This window comes from Cervus canadensis, chromosome 3 (genome assembly GCF_019320065.1).
Source record: "Cervus canadensis isolate Bull #8, Minnesota chromosome 3, ASM1932006v1, whole genome shotgun sequence".
NCBI classification, from domain to species: Eukaryota; Metazoa; Chordata; class Mammalia; order Artiodactyla; family Cervidae; genus Cervus; species Cervus canadensis.
In genome coordinates, this window is record NC_057388.1 from 91215749 (window position 1) to 91234148 (window position 18400).

Sequence of the window (18400 nt, forward strand, 5' to 3'; positions counted from 1 at the left end):
TTACATGCAAAATTTGTTAGCTAGGAAAAACTTGCCCAGGCCTGAAGAATTTTTTTTAAATTTGCAAATATAAATGCCATTCTTTCAAAACAATATGTGCTGGGGAAATGTTGCTTGATATTTCTAGGAGTCACTTTTCTCTCTTTGGCCACATGATGTTCCTCAAGCTTTACACTCAAGCTCTCTGGAACACTTCAAACACAGGAATCTTCAGATTAAAGCAAGAGAATTTCTATTGCATCTTCAATACTAGATGCCAGGAAAATACCATTTTACCCTATAAGGGCAGCTGCATACAGCAGAAGCTAACATAACACTGTAAAGCAACTATCGCCCAATAAAAATTTTTAAAAATAATTAAATAAAATATGCAATCCATTTATTTTTTAGTGCTTGCCAAGAAGCACTGGCTCTTACTAGTATCAAGTCCTAAAAAAAAAAAAAAAAAATAAGGAATGAGGAGGACATCTCTGGCAATCCAGTAGTTAAGAATCTGCCTGCCAATGCAGGGGGCATAAGTTCAATCCCTGGTCCTGGAAGACCCCACATATTGCAGAGCAACTAAGTCCATTTGGACCACAACTGCTGAGTCCATATGCTCTAGAGCCTGTGCTCCACAACAAAAGAAGCCATCCCAGTGAGAAGCCCACGCACCACAACTAGAGAAAGCCCATGAGCAGCAACAAAGACCCACACAGCCAAAAAGAAATTGGGTACATTCCTTCATTTCAGTAGCGTCTGACTCTTTGGGACCCCATGGGAGCCCACCAGGCTCCTCTGTCCATGGAATTCTCCAGGCAAGAATACTGGAATGGGTTGCCACACCCTTCTCCAGGGGATCTTCCTGACCCAGGGATTGAACCCAGGTCTCCTGCATTGCAGGCAGATTCTTTATCATCTGAGCCACCAAATTTTTTAATTAAAAAAAAAAAAGAGGAGTAAGGAGGGTAAAATGAGCAAAAGCGACCTCATGAAATCAGGCCTGGGTTTAGCAAAGTGTACTTCCCCTCACCTCCCCCAGCACCCAGCCCAGGGTCCAGCCTCTGCTCAGTTCGATACTGAGCAGAGAGTCGACAGCTCAGGTACCTGTACCTTTCCTGGATCTTCCCATCTACCCGCTTTAAGGGCATCAGCTAAGCACAGGTTCAGTGCGAAGTCTCTACAATGACATGTAAGGGGGCAGTGAGGTAGAAAAGCAGGAGCAGTGGGGATCATCTGCCTCTGTCCCAGACTCAGAGGCAGCCTCAGAGAGCATGTGGCCCAGCGATCCGGAGCCCCTGCCTCCCAGCACTCAGAGCCAGGCAGAGGGGACGCCACCAGCACGGCCTTGGGTGCTGTCAACCAGTTTATTTTGGTCCTTACCACACATCACTGTGGTTAAATTACTTCCCCTCTTACAACTCCGGGCCCTGCCCTCTGCCCTCAAACAGGGAAACAAGTCGCCATCAGATAAAGTGGGAAAAGCTACCAAGTTCCCTGAGACCAGCAGCACGCCTACATAAATATATTACGTACTGAGTGGAGCTGAGAAGGGCTGGTACAGAGGCGTGGGGTGGGAAGAACACAAACCCTGTCATTTCTGCGGGGCTCTGAGGAGGTTAAGAGCTCAGCAACACCTATCCTGCCCCTCTTCCCTCTTCACACGGGAGACCGCAGCACAGGCCATTCTGATTAGCTGCTCTGACACTCAGGGGCGACCCAGAGTAGCCCCACTGTTTCCCTCGAAGTTGCATGGCGACTTTGCAGCTCGAGACCCTCTTTGGAGCTGAAAGCCCAGAATCCCTCATTCAGGAAGGCTGGTGTGAATGGCATCTGCGCCAGCCAGACCGCTCAACTCATCGGAGGACCCCCAGCTTCATGGGAGCCTGGTGACCCTTCCACAGCAGCACACATCAGGGCTGGGGGTTGAAAGGGTCTGGGCGGACTTGAAGCAGGTATTTTTCTCTCTACACAGTGCTCAAACCAAACATCCTGCTTCCTAAAGTTTCCATAGTATAAGCACAGAGTGCCTAAAAGTTTTGCCAGCAGCCACATCTCTGTCTCCTGGGCTTAACAGGGACCACTAAATGACAAAGCGTCCTTGCAGAATGCAGAGCACTGGATGCAAAAATAACTCATTTTATCCCCACATACTGTAAAGAGGGGGAAAGGACCACTACTTGAGTAGCTCTTAGGTATTAGGCTGCTGGTGTTTTAATTCAAATATTTCCACCATAAATGTGTGAAACAAAGGTGTGACTACAGGGAGGGGAACCTCCCACCCCCTGGAGAGGGACCATCCCACCCAACGTCTCATCATGAGAATCACACAAGTTTCTCTTGAAGGCTCTTTGGACCAAGCAAAACCTCACTAGTGGACAGATCCTACCTGCAAGCCTAGACTGTGCGAACCTGTTCCTGCACACAGGACACAAAATTAGACAAACAGTACTTCTAAAGGGCGAGGTCAAGATTTTAATCCCCATCCCTCAGCTCAGGGTGGGGCTCATTTCACCAGACCACACTGTTTTATTTTCTTGGGCTCCAGAATCACTGTGGATAGTGACTGAGCCATGAAATTAAAAGACATTTGCTCCTTGGAAGAATAGCTATGACAAACCTAGACAGCATATTAAAAAGCAGAGACATCACTTTGCCAACAAAGGTTCGTCTAGTCAAAGCAATGGTCTTTCCAGTAGTCATGTATGGATGTTAGACTTGAACCATAAAGAAGGCTGAGCATTGAAGAATTGATGCTTACAAACTGTAGTGCTGGAGAAGACTCCTGAGAGTCCCTTGGACTGCAAGGAGTTACAACCAGTCAATCCTAAAGGAAACCAACCCTGAATATTCACTGGAAGGACTGACGCTGAAGCTCCAATACTTTGGCCACCTAATGCAAAGAGCTGACTCATTGGAAAAGACTCTGCTGCTGGGAAAGATTGAGGGCAAGAAGAGAAGGGGGCGACAGAGGATGAGATGATTGGATGGCATCAATGACTCAATGGACATGAGATTGAAAAAACTTGTGAAAATTGTGAAGGACAGAGAATTCACGTGTGTGCAGTTCACGGGATCACAAGGAGTCAGACATGACTGAGGAACTGAACAGCAACAACAACCCTGTTTTGAGTGTATCCACATCCTTGGAAGAAAAGCTATAACCAACCTTGACAGCATATTAAAAAGCAGAGACATTACTTTGCTGGCAAAGGTCTGTCTAGTCAACATTACAGTTTTTCCAGTAGTCATGTATGGATGTGAGAGTTGGGACTATAAAGAAGGCTGAGAGCTGAAGAATTGATGCTTTTGAACTGTGGTGTTGGAGAAGACTCTTGAGAGTCCCTTGGACTGCAAGGAGATCCAACCAGTCCATCCTAAAGGAAATCAGTCCTGAATATTCGTTGGAAGGACTGATGCTGAAGCTGAAGCTCAAATACTTTGGCCACCTGATACGAAGAACTGACTCATTGGGAAAGACCCTGATGCTGGGAAAGATTGAAGGCAGGAGGAGAAGGGGACAACAGAGGATGAGATGATCAGATGGCATTACAGACTCAATATGAGTTTGAACAAGCTCTGGGAGTTGGTGATAAGAGAAACCTGGTATGTTGCAGTCCATGAGGTCACAGAGTCAGACATGACTGGGCAACTGAATTGAACTGAACATTGAAAATTGGATGAACACACCAAGAAGAGGAACAAGCTAATGCCTGGAACAAAGGCCTGTGATTCTGCTCTGGCAAATTCTACTTCTGCCTTTATTCTGATCCTGCTCTGTAATCAGCTGCATATGACTCAACCTTCCAGGACCATGCTGTTTCCATTGGAAAATAGTAGAAATTTCCTAAGGCAAGGTGAATGCCTGGATGTTTTCAGAATAATCTCAAGCAACATGTTCAAGATAGTATGTTTAATTCAAAACATGAACCACTTGAAAAATGTAAAAATCTATATGTGGGTTTTCTTGCTTCTTTACCAAGCTTCTGCCAGATCCCAAAATGAGCTCCTAAGTCTACAAATGGGATCAGTGGTAAATAGCATAGTAAGCAAGGAGATGATACTGCCAGCAACACAGAGGCCATACAGCCACTAGCCACCTGGTCACCTCTACCTGCAAATCTATGTGCACCTCAATTCACCACATCCAGAAAAGACCACATCCTGTCCCTCAACCACGTCTCAATTTAGAAATCTGTAGCTCAGTGAAGCAGGGCCACCTTTCACCAGCTGCCCAAGCTGGACGCCTGCAAGACGTCCCCAACTCCCCTTCCCCTCCCTCCCTCCCACCACCCTCATCACCATATTCACCATCCGTCAACTCTAACGCCCACAGACCTGTCAAATCTGTCCCTTTCTCTCCTTGGCCACCACCTCTGGGTAGCCCTCTTGCATATCTTCTGGATTACCATAGTAGCATCTGATTCTTTCCCCACACGGTCCCACGGGGATCTTTCTAGAATGCAAAGCTGGTCTTGTTGCTTCTCTCATTTGGAAATCCCCAAGGCCTCACCACTGCTTGCTGGATGAGACCCGGATCTGGACACTTCTTGTCCTGGCCCGGCCTCCAACAGTGTTTGTATCTGGTCCACTTCCCAACCTGTGCTGTGGGTGCTCAGCTCCCCATGCCTTTCTATGTTGCTTGTTCCCTCGGGGCACCTCTTCCCCATGTGTTCACGAGCCCAGTCCTGCTCTCCCTTCAAAATACCTTTCAAAGCTCTGCTTGATGCTCCCCTCCTCCAGAAGACTCTCACCATGCCCTGCTTCATATCTAGATGGGCGCCCCTTCTTACATCTTCACAGAAGGTCCTCTGCATGCACAGAGCCTGTGTCTCACCATCCTGTGTTTAATGACCTAGAAATGTGTGCACTGTGGCCACACCAAGCTGTGTGCGGGCTCTCCCATGCAGGAACTGAGCCTTTCATCTCTTTCCAGCCAAACTCCTGCATCATGCCTAGCACATCGTAGGCACTCAGGAAATACTAATTGATGGGTTGATCAATTCATTGGTTAAACAGTCCTTAGCTCAAATCTACCTACAGTATGTAAATATATACATATGGACCCAAGTAGGAATGGCAGATAGGGAAGGAAATCAAAGACCTTTTGGCTATCTCTGTGGTCCCTGACTGGGCTTCCCAGGTGGCACGAGTGGTAAAGAACCCGCTTGCCAATACAGGGGATATAAAGGACGTGAGTTCGATCCCTGGGTCAGGAATATCCCCTGGAGGAGAGCATGGCAACCCACTCCAGTATTCTTGCCTGTAAAATCCCACAGACAGAGGAGTCTGGTGGGCTACAGTCCATGAGGTTGAAAATGAGTTGAACACGACTGAAGTGACAGCATGCGCACATGTACATAGTCCCTGATTAACATACTACTGCCAGGATCGGGCCCCCCACCCCCAGCCTCATGCCCAAGGCTCTGGACTACCGCGCTAACCATTGTCCCCCAGGTTTTCTGCTATCCCACGGGCATTCTCCTCTCTGACCCTCTGTGAGCTGTTTTTATCACTAATCACTCTTCATCAGATCAGCAAACACACAGGAGCTGGTAAAGGTGTGATGATGAGAAGCCTAATCTGAGACACTCTTCCCTCTTACTTGATTTTCTCTAACACTGGATATAAACAGAACCTTTTTTCTGACGCTCACCTGGTCCTTTACTGTGCATGGCAATGTTCAGCCTCACGTCCGGGGCTTCAGGTCGGAAACAGCAAGGGCTTATTTTGGCTTGAAAGAAAGAGAAATCGAGGCCGAGCCCAGAGAGGGAACTCGCTGAAAGCGATTCAGCAACCCTAGGATTAGAAGCCGGGGCTCCCAATTCCCTGGCCAGCACGTAATACTTCTTCAATTGCTCTGAAAATGAAAACCTCAGGATTATTTTGCAGGAGGGGGAGAAAAAAATAAACCTCAAGAAGCTGTAGCCATATTTCCAACAAGCTCCATTCAGAGGGCATCATAACTTACATAAATGATTTCCTATTACACTGCAATTGTCACTGCAATGTAACTGTGCTGCAGCCTCCTTGAAGTGTTCTCTTTGTTGTTTTTCTGTACGGATCCCCCAGAAAAAAAGAATCAAATACGGTCCAAGCAGGAAAACAAACCACACAGCACTCACGGACCCAGGTCCCCCTTCCACATGACTCCTCCTGAGAAGGACCAAAGAGAAGGCTCTGCGTGGTCCCCCTTGGGCCTGAGCGCTCTCCCACCCACCTGTTTCCAGAGCCCCACAGAGTCCCAGCGAACAGGACTCCTATTCTAAAAAAAGTGAAAGTCAACAGTTTATGAAGAAGAAATGAAGTGGCAATTTCCCAGAATGCCTGGGAATCAATACAAGCTGCGGTCGGGGTTTTCCTTTCAAAGGGTGACTGCCACACTCCTCCAGAGTCAAGAGTGACAGAGCTCCAGCGCTTGACTTACAACGCCTTCATCATGGCAAGATATTTTTAATTTAAAACTCACCGCACTTGGGTTCGAACTCAGCTGGGACTTGATTTACTGCTAATTCATCTCCCCGATTCCTATAATTCTAAACTCGGTTGCCAAACAGTTTAATGCTGCTAGCGTCACCAGTGCTCTGCTTTATGAATGGGCGCCAGGGGAATTTTGTTAGTAAGTGTGTGTTAGCAACTGTTATTCACGTTGAAAAGGAGCACGGTGCTTGGGCAAAGCGTGATGAGGCCCTGTAATTGGGCACATAGTTCATCAGTCAGTGTCTGCAGGTGAGCCAAAGCCAAGGACCATGGGGGCGATACCCCACCCCCACCCTGACCCATGCACGCGCACACACACACACACACACACATCATTACCTAGGTAAGACAAATACTAGCCAGTGAAAGTCTTCCCGTGGGAAATGCCTAGCTTTGCTCTCTGGGTCACTACCCAATGGTAGAAACCATGGATTTACAGTCTAATTAGAAACCTTCAGCCTCTCCGGGATAGCAAAGTTTCTTCCCTGAGAGAAAATGTGTTTCAACCATCCAAAATTTAGGGAGCTGTATCTTAATAACTCACGCCTTTTTTGTTAATTCTGAACATTTATCTTTGCCAGTTACATTGAAGTCTCTTATTCAATAAGTGTAGCTGAAAAAAATACATTGAGAAGGTGAATGTCATTACTCACATATCTTGCAGACATCCATCTTGATCTATTACGCGCAACTGAAAAGTGCTACTTGTTGGAAACGCTGCCACAAACCTGTCAGAACTGCAGTCACACTCCTAAAACGGTCCCTTTAGAAAACATACAGCTGAAGGCACAGGGTCTCCAATGTCTCATAGCAATTCACAGCCATTTCTGAGATTCCCAAAAGCAACTGACAAGGATAAGCAGAAGCCAGCACCTCACCAGTCCTTGTTTTAAGAGCACAGTAAATTTGTTCTGATTTTTCTCCTCCAAACCAAACTCAAACCTGAAAGCTTCCAGATGAAGGCCAGTATCTCTCAAAATGCTTTCTGGGGAACACTCATTCCAAGAAATGTCAACAGGTTTAAATACATCCACACAAAGGGATCCCTCCATTCAAAAAAATGATTGGCTAAGAATAGGGCCTCCCTAGCGGCTCAGATGATAAAGCATTTGACTGTAGTGCAGGAGAACAGGGTTTGATCCCTGGGTTGGGAAGATCTCTTGGAAAAGGGAATGGCTACCCTCTCCAGTATTCTTGCCTGGAGAATTCCATGGACATGGGAGCCTGGCGAGCTACAGTCCATGGGGTCGCAGAGTCGGACATGACTGAACTAACACTTTCACTTCTTCACTTCAAGAATAACTAACCAGGATTCTCTATAGCCAAACTCCTTTGCCTTTAATATGCATCTTGACACTCCAAGAGGAGGACACAGCATAAAGTGTTTCCAAGACTTACTTGGCCACGAATGCATTTTCCATGGTGCAGGAGTGTGGGGGGAGCTTGTCTTTGGAATGCTCTGGTAAATGCAGTTTGGTCATCTCTCTCAATCTACTGGCATCTAAACCCACAGCAAGTTTTACATGGAGAGCAAGAATTCAATTCTGTGTGCATCAGTGTGACAAGACCATGGTACCTGCCAGCCTCCAAACCACCATCACCCAGAACACTCTAGGGTGACTGATGGGTTCAGCCTGTGCTAGGCTTTGTTCATCTTAATCTTGTGAAACAGCCACCAGCCTTGATGTGGTTCCAGCCAGCCCCTGCCAGGGAGCAGGCACCCGCCAGAGCAGCTGGTTCTCACCTCCCTAGTTTTCTCCTTTATAGACTGTTTCTCTGCTCTCCTCCTCCACTCATTCATTCTTTCTACTCAGCAAATATTTACTGACTGCTTCCAGTAAGACAGGCCCTAAGCTGGGTACTGAGTATTCAAGAGACGTAACAAACAAGCCCTGTCATCTAAAGGCACAAAGAAATCAGTAATTTCAATGCTATTTTCATCATTGCTACGGCCAGTGGTGGCTTCTTTAGCACCATCAAAAAGTATGAATTAAGTTCCCGATTACACAAGAGACTGCTTCAAGGAGGGGCTGGTTCTGACCCTCTGGGAGCCGGAAACCTCAGGGAGCCATGCTAACACAGATGTTGTCTCAAAGTCAGCGGAGTTCTTTGCATCAATCAGTGGTTAAGGGCAAGTGCATTTAGGGGAAGAAGACAGGGGTCGGTTATCTAATGGCGACGAGAGTGGGGATGGGGGTCACAAGCACCGTGTGACCATCAAACTTTTGCTTCACCAAACCCTAGAGGAGCTAGGCTCAGTGGTACAGAATCTGCCTGCAAATGCAGGAGATGCTGGAAATGTGAGTTCGATCCCTAGGTCAGGAAGATCCCCTGGAGGAGGATATGGCAACCCACTCCAGTATTCTGGCCTGGAGAATTACATGGACAGAGCCTGGCGGGCTACAGTCCATGGGGACCCAAAAAGTTAGTCTGACTAAGCAGGAATCAAAGAACAAGGGTTGTTAAAAAGAGGGGTGGGAGGGGACTGACTCCAGGCAATGACCTATGGGAAATATTTTATGCAGAAATGTCCCCTGTTGCTTTGTCTGCCGATGTTTACAATATTTTGTAAATACTGGGAGGAGGCAAAGGTCATTTGTATCTGCCTCCAGCTTCCCAGCGGCTATGCCCCTCTACACCCACCAAGAGAAGCGTCTGAGCTAGTTGCACACCAGCACGCGGAAGGCATGCCTTTGGTCAATAAGCCCTAGAGGTCAGGAAAGCCTCTTGAAACCTGGCTGGATCACATTCTTCATGTGGTTCCTCAGGGGTTAAAACTGGGTAAACCACGCTGTGCTTGGCTATTTCGGCCAGAGTCATGATTCTAGTGGCTGAATGATGCCTTATTGGAGCAGCTGCGGTGGTTCACTGACTATTCTGAGGAATCACTGCTTCCTTACAGGGAACCCATTATCACAGACCCCAGAGCAAGGCAATGGCACCCCACTCCAGTACCCTTGCCTGGAAAATCCCATGGATGGAGGAGCCTGGTAGGCTGCAGTCCATAGCGTCGCTAAGAGTCGGACACGACTGAGCAACTTTACTTTCATTTTTCACTTTCATGCATTGGAGAGGGAAATGGCAACCCACTCCAGTATTCTTGCCTGGAGAATCCCAGGGATGGGGGAGCCTGGTGGGCTGCCATCTATGGGGTCGCACAGAGTTGGACACGACTGAAGCGACTTAGCAGCAGCAGCAGAGTATGTATCTGCTCAGATCACTGAGCCCCACCTAACATCCCACCCCGTTCCCAGTTCCGAACTTCAACCCCTGGCCATGCTTGCTCCCTGCCAGAGCAGCCCCATAGACACCTTGCCGCATTCATTCCTCTGCTCCTAAAGTTCCTGCTCCTTTTCTTCCTTCGGAGGTGAAGGTCAGGGTCCTGTAGCTATAACACCTGCAGACCCACTGTGGGGGAGCCACGGATGCCCAGTCCCTGGGCCTGACCACACAGGCTCCAGAATGACCTGCCATCATGACCCCAAGGGGCAGGGGAGTTCCCACCTCGTGGGGTAAACAGTGCCCAGGAGTTGCAGCAGGAAGGACCCAGCAAGCAGATGGATGCTGGCCGTGCCTGTCCTCCAGGCTCTTCTGAAACCGTGTTCCCATCAGGCTTCTCTCCTTACATCCTGAGAGCCTGAGCTGCCAGTTGTTTACTGGGGGCACAGTGGTTGGCTTGGTAATACATCATTCTTCTGTACACTTTTTCCCTCCCTCTCCTCTCTTCTGGCTCAGTCTTGCTGCCCTGGGATTCTACCCCTCAATGAAGAGTCGCCACATCAGCTTTTGCCTCTGGCTCTGCCTTCCAGAGAATCCAGGCCAAGACTGGGGGTGAGGAGAAACATAAGGGTATCGGGCCCTGGGTTCTACATTGCTTGCAACAGAACAACCCATCTAGCATCTGTTCTGTGCATTAGAATTCCTTTGCGTCTGTAGAGAATTCCACTGCATAATGTGGCTCTAGTGGTAAAGAACCCACTTGTTAATACAAGAGACATAAAAGACACGGGTTCAACCCCTGGATTGGGAAGATCCCCTGGAGGAGGGCATAGCAGCCCACTCCAGCATTCTTGCCTCGAGAATCCCATGGACAGAGGAGCCTGGAAGGTACAGTCCATAGGGTAGCAAAGAGTCAGACATGACTGAAGGGACTTAGCTTGCATGCACGCAACTGCATAAACATTTTTAAAATCACTGATTTAGACCAACTCTCTAATTTTATAAACAGTAATACTGAAACATAAGGTGATTTTTTCCCAAGACCCCTTTGCTAGTAAGTGACAGAGCTGAGATCATCTACATCTGTCTCCAGCCATGTCCAACTCTGTGTAACTCTATGGACTGTAGCACGACAGGCTCCTCTGTCCATGGGATTCTCCAGGCAATAATGGTCGAGTGGGTTGCCATGCCGTTCTCCGGGGGATCTTCCTGACCCAGGTACTGAACCCAGGTCTCTTAAGTCTCCTGCATTGGCAGTCAGGTTCTTTACCACGAGAGCCACCTGGGAAGCCCTCTTCAAAACCTAGCTTTCCCCCAAAACACCAGTGCTGTTAAACCAGGGGGACACAACAGCATCATCCAGGAACCTGAGAAAATACACACCTCCTGGATCTCACTACTGTCTTGAGAACTTCTCAGCTGCCTTGGAAGGACAAGGGCCAAACATTGAGTCTGGACTTGAACTGTCCACCCACCTGGCAAAATTCTGCTTGAAACCCTAGTGTCTACATAATCAGCAGAACCTAATACTTATCATGATGATTCAACTGAAACTTTTTTTATAGATTCCACTCCTCCTTTCACAGACAGGAGTAGACGAATGAAAGTGCTTGTCAAGTCTGGCATCTCTTGGGGGATTCCCAGGGCCACAACACATTGTATCTACTTCCTGTGGTTTTCCCAATGCATGTTCACCGTGTTTAAAGGCTCTGAGAAATCCTGCAACAAAGAACCCCTTTTCCCTTTGCTTTTAACACTCAGGATTTCTCAAACTTCTTTGGCCATGGAAACTTTGTGTATGTGTAACACCTATTCACAGAGTACGCAATGTGAAATTCTGCTCTATTTTAGGTATCACCTTCAGGAAGCAGGACTGAGATGAGGAGGAAGGAAATCCACTTTAATCGTCTCTGCAAAGTCAGCCGGCATTCCACGCAGGCTGGTTCAATCCCACTTTCTGGGGGGCTGACTGCCGCCCTGCCAGACCCTCCTCTTGTTGTCTATTCCCTCCACGAAAGGAGAAGCAAACACCCATCTCTACTTCCTGTCCTTCCTCTTGAGCTCTGGGCCAAAGCCAAGGAATGGCTTGCTCCCCCTCTGGTTCCCGGCCCCACACTACCCAGAGGGAAATTCAGTTGGGCTCGTAGCAGATAAGTTCAAGGAGGCTGTCAAACGCGAACCCAAACTTGAGCAGAGACCAGGAGAGCCTCTGACCAGCTCTGGTTTTCCTTTCCTGTGATTTCAGTGACCTCGTCCTCTGCTGCTCCTCTCCTCGCGCTTCCTAATGAAAATCCTCGTCCCTGGAAGACCTCGGGAATTGATTCAACGAGACTGTGTTCAGCACATCGACTGCGGAGACGATATCCTCTTAGCTAGTGATCTGTTTTGTGTTGGAGTGACAAAACATTCCAAAATCCAATTTGCTGTTGCGAATCCTGGTTCATGGAGAAGGCACCGTGAAGAGGGCGGCGGGTAGCCAAGCTGAGCCGGCAAAGAGGATGCTGGAGGTCTCACACACACCTGTTGGCATGAGTCTGAGCAGGCCAATGGTGGCAGCCACTCCTGCTGCGGCCTGGAGGGGAGGTGATGAAATCCAACGGCACCCTTCTAGCTGCCTCAAGTTTAGCAGAAGCTTCACTCACTTCAGCGTGGAGGAGAAGCCAAATAAATAACACACGGAATGAAAGTTTGTCTCTCGGAGAGACAAAAAAACAAACTAACCACCAGCAGATCACCTGTGGATGTTCCCTACAGTATTCAGGCCAGAGAGACCAAGTCAGGTAGCTTAGGCCCAACTTCCAGGTGGGACAGCACCCACCTGGATGAATGGGCTCCATCAGGGCCTTGCTGCCCACATTTCTCAGAATCAGGATGTTATTCCTGGCCAAGCGCTACACTTACCATAAGTCTGCACAATGACCTTCTCCACCCACAGGCCATTTGCACCAATTTCCAACGAATCTCTGCTCCAACAACATACGGTCCAGGCCCCCAGCACATTATGACATCCACAAGCAAAGATTCCTTTCCTGCCTCTGGCTTCCAAAATCTGGAACCCTAGGACGGCTAATCAATGAATGAGCTGGCAAAGTGATGAGCACCTACTGTGTGCATACTTCCCAAAGAATGAAAAGACCATGCGCTGTATAGCAGACTGGGGCCATGGGCATTCATTCCATCTTAGTTCCTAGACCACCAAAATGAGAATAAATAATCCCCACTTTACTGGGTGATTTGAAGGATTAAATGAGAGTGTGAAGCAGCCTCTGGGAGAACTAGACTCCTACCAGTGTAAGACTCAGAGCCTCACAGAGTCAAAAGCAGAGATCAGAACTGCACTCATTCACTCCTCCTTAGGTTTTTCCCAGGATGAAATGGGAGCTGCCAGATGAGGCAAGAGTCATCCTCAGGAACTGAGCACTCTGCCAGAACGATCCTCGAAATTTCACAACCAACGGCAGTCAAGGATAAGGCCCAACCCCATTTGGTGATAGGGGAAGTGGAGGTTCAAAGAATGAACAGATTTGCCTGGGATCACAGAGGTGGTCCAAGGGAGAAACCAGATATTCTATACCTCACCCCAGCACATTCCCCGCAAACCTCCCCCTGGCTTGCTAAGGATGCAAACAGCACGGTGACAAGGGGCCAGGTCAGTCTGCCTAGGGTTGAGACCTGACTCCACCCCCTACTAGCTGTGTGATCCTGGACAAAGTCCTTACCCTTCCCCCAACACTGCCCCCACCTCAGTTTTCTGGTGGAAGAAATGGGGATGGTAACAGTGACTGTCCCTCCGGGCTGTTACAAGGAAGACATGGGCCAACCTGTGCAAACCCTTAAACGATGCCTCTACCAAGTAAGTGCTCAGGAAATACTAGCCACCATTATCATCACTAATTATTATTATTTTTCATTCTGTTATTTTCACAAGGACAAATACATCCTCACAGCCTCTTCCCTGGGGAGGCTGATGTCACATGATTATAAGCACAGAGATGCGGGGGTTCATGCAGACCTGGCCTGGGACTCAGGAAGCTTTTCTTCCAAGCTGCTTGGTACCAAGCAGGGTAGCAGGCTCCTCTTTCGGAAACAAGGTCCCTGCTCTGGGAATTAGGACCCCCTGCCTCCCTCCACTTTAAAGATCCCTCGCTACCACTAAGCAGCAGAGCCCCCTTCAGCCTCCCTGCTGACTTCACCTTTCTGCCACAACTGGAAGGCTAGCTGTGACCTGGGCAGTGAGGAGGGAGGAAGGAAAAACCCGTCAGCCCGGACCAAGAGAGGGGATCAGGTCGGGGTGCAGGGTGGAGAGCAGTGGGGTGCATACCTACTAAAAATGTAGCCTCCGCACGGCTCCTCTCGCCCAAGCCTTGCTCCACAGAACCTATAGGGCAATTACCCTAATCACGTGCATCTCCGAAACAGCCGTTTGATTTATTAGTGCGCCGTCTTTTTAAAATGCCGCTCTTAAATATAAATAACACTTAATCATCCAGCTGTCGTTAAATTCATGTTATATTGATTTCTTGGAGTGCCACAAATTTGAGGGCGAATGGGCTAGCGGATGTGTGCACAAAACCACGAGGTGGATTGGCAAGGGGAGGGCGGGGATGGGAGGAAATGGGGGGGAGGGAGAGGGGGTGTCAAGGGAGGGACCTGAGCCCTGCTCCACTGCCCGAGGGTCCCAACCGGCTTCACATCGGGCAGCGCTGGGCACAGATGAAGAGGAGAAAAGAGCCTAGAAAGAGTAGCACGTGTGTTGCATCCCAGACCGTCCCAGCCTGGATCTCGGGTGGGTTTTCTGCAGGGCAGACACCCTATCACAGCCCCTCGCTGAAACCACCCCAACAGGTCTTGAAGTGGCATTGTCTGTGGATTGGCTTCTCCGGGTGAGGATGGGGAGAAAAACGACTGAAAAATGCCCCCTAGCTGGCTAGGAGGAGAGAGATGGGCGGCGATTTCTTTTGCATCAAAGCTTGGGGATAACTAGGAGCTAAGAGCGAGTGATTTCCCCGCCCCCTGAGCGCTCTCTCCACTTCAGGACCGCTGCCGCGCTAGAAAGACACCCCCCCCCCGGCCCCCTCCCTTAATTCCCAGCAGCCTTCGTCGCGATTAGAAGGATTGGGAGGCCAAGTGTAGGCAGACTCTGCGGCGCAGACTTCCCTGTCTGCGGGGAACAGCGGCCGCGGGGAGGGAGAGGTGCAGAGACGCAGAAAGGAAACAAGTTGGCGGCCTCGGATTCCTCCGGAAACGTTTGCCCGAGCGTCGGTGGGCATCCAGAACGATGGGTTGGGAAGACAGAAGCAAGCCCAGCAGTAGCTGGATCCGGCGAGAAGGAAGGGCTCGCGGGCAAGCCACGCCGCGCGCCCACAGCAGAGGCGCCCGGAGCACAGCCCCGCAGCAGCGAGGGTCTGCAGAGAAGCTAGTTTGACTCCCTTCCGAGCAATGAGGAAGGCCCCCCCAGAGAACTTAACTGGAAGGCTACCAGTAGACTGGTGGAGAGGGACAACGAACATGACATGCTCCAGGGCTGGGCCAGAGAGCCAGGGAAAAAATGAGATGTACAGCCAGCTTTACACAGATGTTAATTAATGCCTGCTTTGTCCTAGAAACCAAATTGGTACCTAACACTAAGTTCCGAAAGTGTGGGGATTTTTTGAACCCACGTAAAAAAAAAAAAAAATGTTTAGCTTGTCACCAGCGTAGTGACTGCTGGCTTGGCGTGAATATGATGGATCCTGAGGCTGCAAATAATCAAGAAAGGATAGTGGTTGGGGAAGGAAGCAGAGAAAGGTGTAGAGATTTCCCCTGGAAGGCACACAGACCTTTCCGGAAGCTTGGACCCCACCTTTCTGCCCTTTCAAGGTGCCCTGAGGGAATGTTTACCTGGGAGCCACCCACAGTCACTGGTGCTCCCTATTTCTGTAGAAAACCATGTGCTGCTCCACGCATACATGGGACCTCCCTGTCCACGCACCCACAGGGCATGCGTGTGAAACGTTAAGGCTCTTCCATAACCACAAAGATATAGATAGAGGTGGGTCCCGTTGTCAACCTTTGTTATGTCGTTGGAAGAGCTGACCACATATAGCAAGGCTCTTTGAGAAGGCGCGCGTATATCTAGGTGCGTGTACACACACCCACCATTCTTAAAAAGAGAATAGTGTCTCTTTTCCCGACTGGGTTCTCCGCATTGTGAGAGCTTTGCTTTATTCCATCTACCCTTTTCAATCAATCAAAGGGCAGCTCACACAGCACACAGCGGGGAATACAATCTCCCTCCGGGGGATGTCTGGTTCTCTCCTTCCCAGCCTAACCGGAGACCTTTGCAGGAGCTGAAAAAAGTTTGAAAATAGCAGAGAGATGGGGGTAGGAAGAGAGCCCTTTAGTTCAGCATCCCTCTTCAGTATTTACAGAATCAGCCCAATCCTGTGCCCAGCACTGAGGCCCACTTGTTCGAAAGAATGTTGCCTCCTTCCCCCTAATGTTCTGGAAAACTCCCAACATATTTTTCCCACTGGTGGGTTTGCAGGACACGCTGAACACATGATCTTGTATAGAGAGTACAAGCTGATTCCATTTCTTGCCAAGTTGCCCAACAAGCTTGCCAAAAGGGACAGCTCTAGAAACACAGAACCTCGCTAAATCTATACTCAGCTCCAAACTGCTGTTGTAAAGGATCTCACATTCTGCTCCCTACAACCGAGCCCTGAACGGGTTGGTCTTTGATCCCCAAATGGGAACTGTGGGGGGAAAAAATCTTTGGGAACCCTATCACTTCCCACCTCCTCCAGGAAAAGTTTGAAAATGGGCAGCCTGTGACACTCCAGCCAGGGAGAAAAAAAAAAAAAAAGACAAGTTTAAGGGAGGCAGAGCCTTGAACCACAGGCTTCTGGAGAGCCTGTGGTTCCACATGTCAGGAGCAGCCTGGCTCTGGGAGACGCTGCCAGACCCAAGAATGCCTGGCCTCTTCGTAGGGTGAGAACCGCTGAGGTGGTCATGAAGGTGTTGCGGGGCGGGGGGGGGGGGACCCTCCTCCCTTCCTGCAGTGCGCCGTCCTCCATCTCCCTTCTAGTTCTATTTCTCAGACACACAGCTCGAAAGGCATGTGGCAGGTGTTAGGCGCAGGCAGGGGAAAGCATCCCCATGTTTCCCGGGGCACAGTACAGAGGGAAGGCTAGGGAGCCCCAGGCGTGTGTAGGATTACTGTTGCCCTCAGACTGGAGATGCTAGTAGGTAAGACCTTTTATGGAGGATCCGGCCCCATACAGTCTCTCTAGACCAGCCACACACCCAAAGCGAGGCTTAAGACCCTTCCTGCTGAAACCCCGGCGCATTCCCGGGAAAGCGGTGCCTCGCTTCAGCAAGGCGGTTGTGCTGCCTCTTACTGGGGAAACGCAGTGCCTGTTCCGTACGCACCGCCCTACAGAACTGCGGCCCCATCCGCCTCTGTGGCCTCCTCCCGAGCGCCGGGCCACCCCGCTCTCCAAAGATCTGTCTGAATATCTGTCGGTCCGTCCCAGCGTTAAAACCACCCGGTGCGCCAAGGCCACGGAGCAGAGATTACCTGGGGCGGGTCTCCCAAGACCATGACTTCTCTGGGTTTTTGGGTTTTTTTTTTTTTTTAATTTATTTTTTTAACCAGCTAGGGACGCCAGTGGCTGGGAACAGGGGGGGCGGGGGGGGGCGGGGGGAGGGAATCGCTCCCTCAACCTGGCCGGCCGGGAGGGAGAGGCAAGAAGGCACAGAATCCCACCCAAAAGTCCCGGTTGGCGAAGTCTGAGTCCCAGAGCGTCAGAGGAGAAAGAACACGGGAAATACCTGCTCCGGCCGCGCCGCACCTACGTGGGTGTCCAGGTGGGACGTGGACAGGTACGAATGCGCGGCGTGTGCCTATGTGTGTATGTGTCTGTGTGCGCGCGCGCGTGTGTGTGTGTGTGTGCGTGCGTGCAGGGGGCTGGCTCCGGGGCAGCCCAGGACTCCGGACCGCGCGGGTATCTCCGCCCGCGCTGTACTAGCCCGCCCGGCTCCTTACCTGCAAGCGCCGCTTTGCCTGCTTCAGCGGGAGCGCCGCATTGACACTGCAGATGGTGCTGGGGCCGCTGCCTCTCGCCCTCCTCTGAACGTGTGCGTGTGCGCGCGTGTGGCTGCCTCCTCCAGCCCAGCCCCGAACCAACGCGAATACTCCACCGAGGCGCGGGGAACCCAGGGGGGAGGCCAGGGAAGCGGAGGGCGAAATCAGAGCCTGCGAGACTTGACAGCTCCTCCGGCGGCGTCCAGGGTGGGCGGAATGTCCAACAGAAAGGTCGGGAAATGCGGCTAGCTTCCAAGCACCCCTTTTCCCCGAGATCCCGAGCCCCGAAGCCCAAGCAGCAGCGGTGGCGGCTCTCCGGGGCTGCGGTGGCGACGCGGGGCCGCCCCCCTTCGTCCCCACCCCCGCGGGCTGAATGTCCTTGATGCCAAGCGGGCACGGCGGCGTCACTCCGCACCGCCCATGCTCGCCCGGTCGGGCCGCTGCCCGGGCGCGGCGAGTGCGCCGGGGACCCGCCGGGGAGCGCTGTCCGCGCCTCCGCGCGCCTCCCTGGGCAGCGGCGGCCACCCCTCGGCCACCCGCGGTCGGCCGCGCCGCGGCTGCCCCCGCCCCCGCCGGGGGACTGGCCGGGCCGGGCCGAGGGGCCGGGGCTGGGGGGCCGCGGGAGCCGCCGGCTGCTCCCCGGGGAGGCGCGGG

General features: G+C 50.8%; 1 protein-coding gene across 1 annotated transcript in view; it reads right to left on the minus strand.

The window, feature by feature from the left end:
* Window positions 1-18159, minus strand: part of PLXNA4 (plexin A4) — a 471238-nt gene extending 453079 nt beyond the window's left edge. The window contains exon 1 of the mRNA XM_043463742.1: window positions 17708-18159. The gene's annotated coding sequence lies outside the window, so the exon portion shown is untranslated. The remainder of the gene's footprint in view (window positions 1-17707) is intronic.
* Between the last annotated feature and the right edge of the window lie 241 nt (window positions 18160-18400).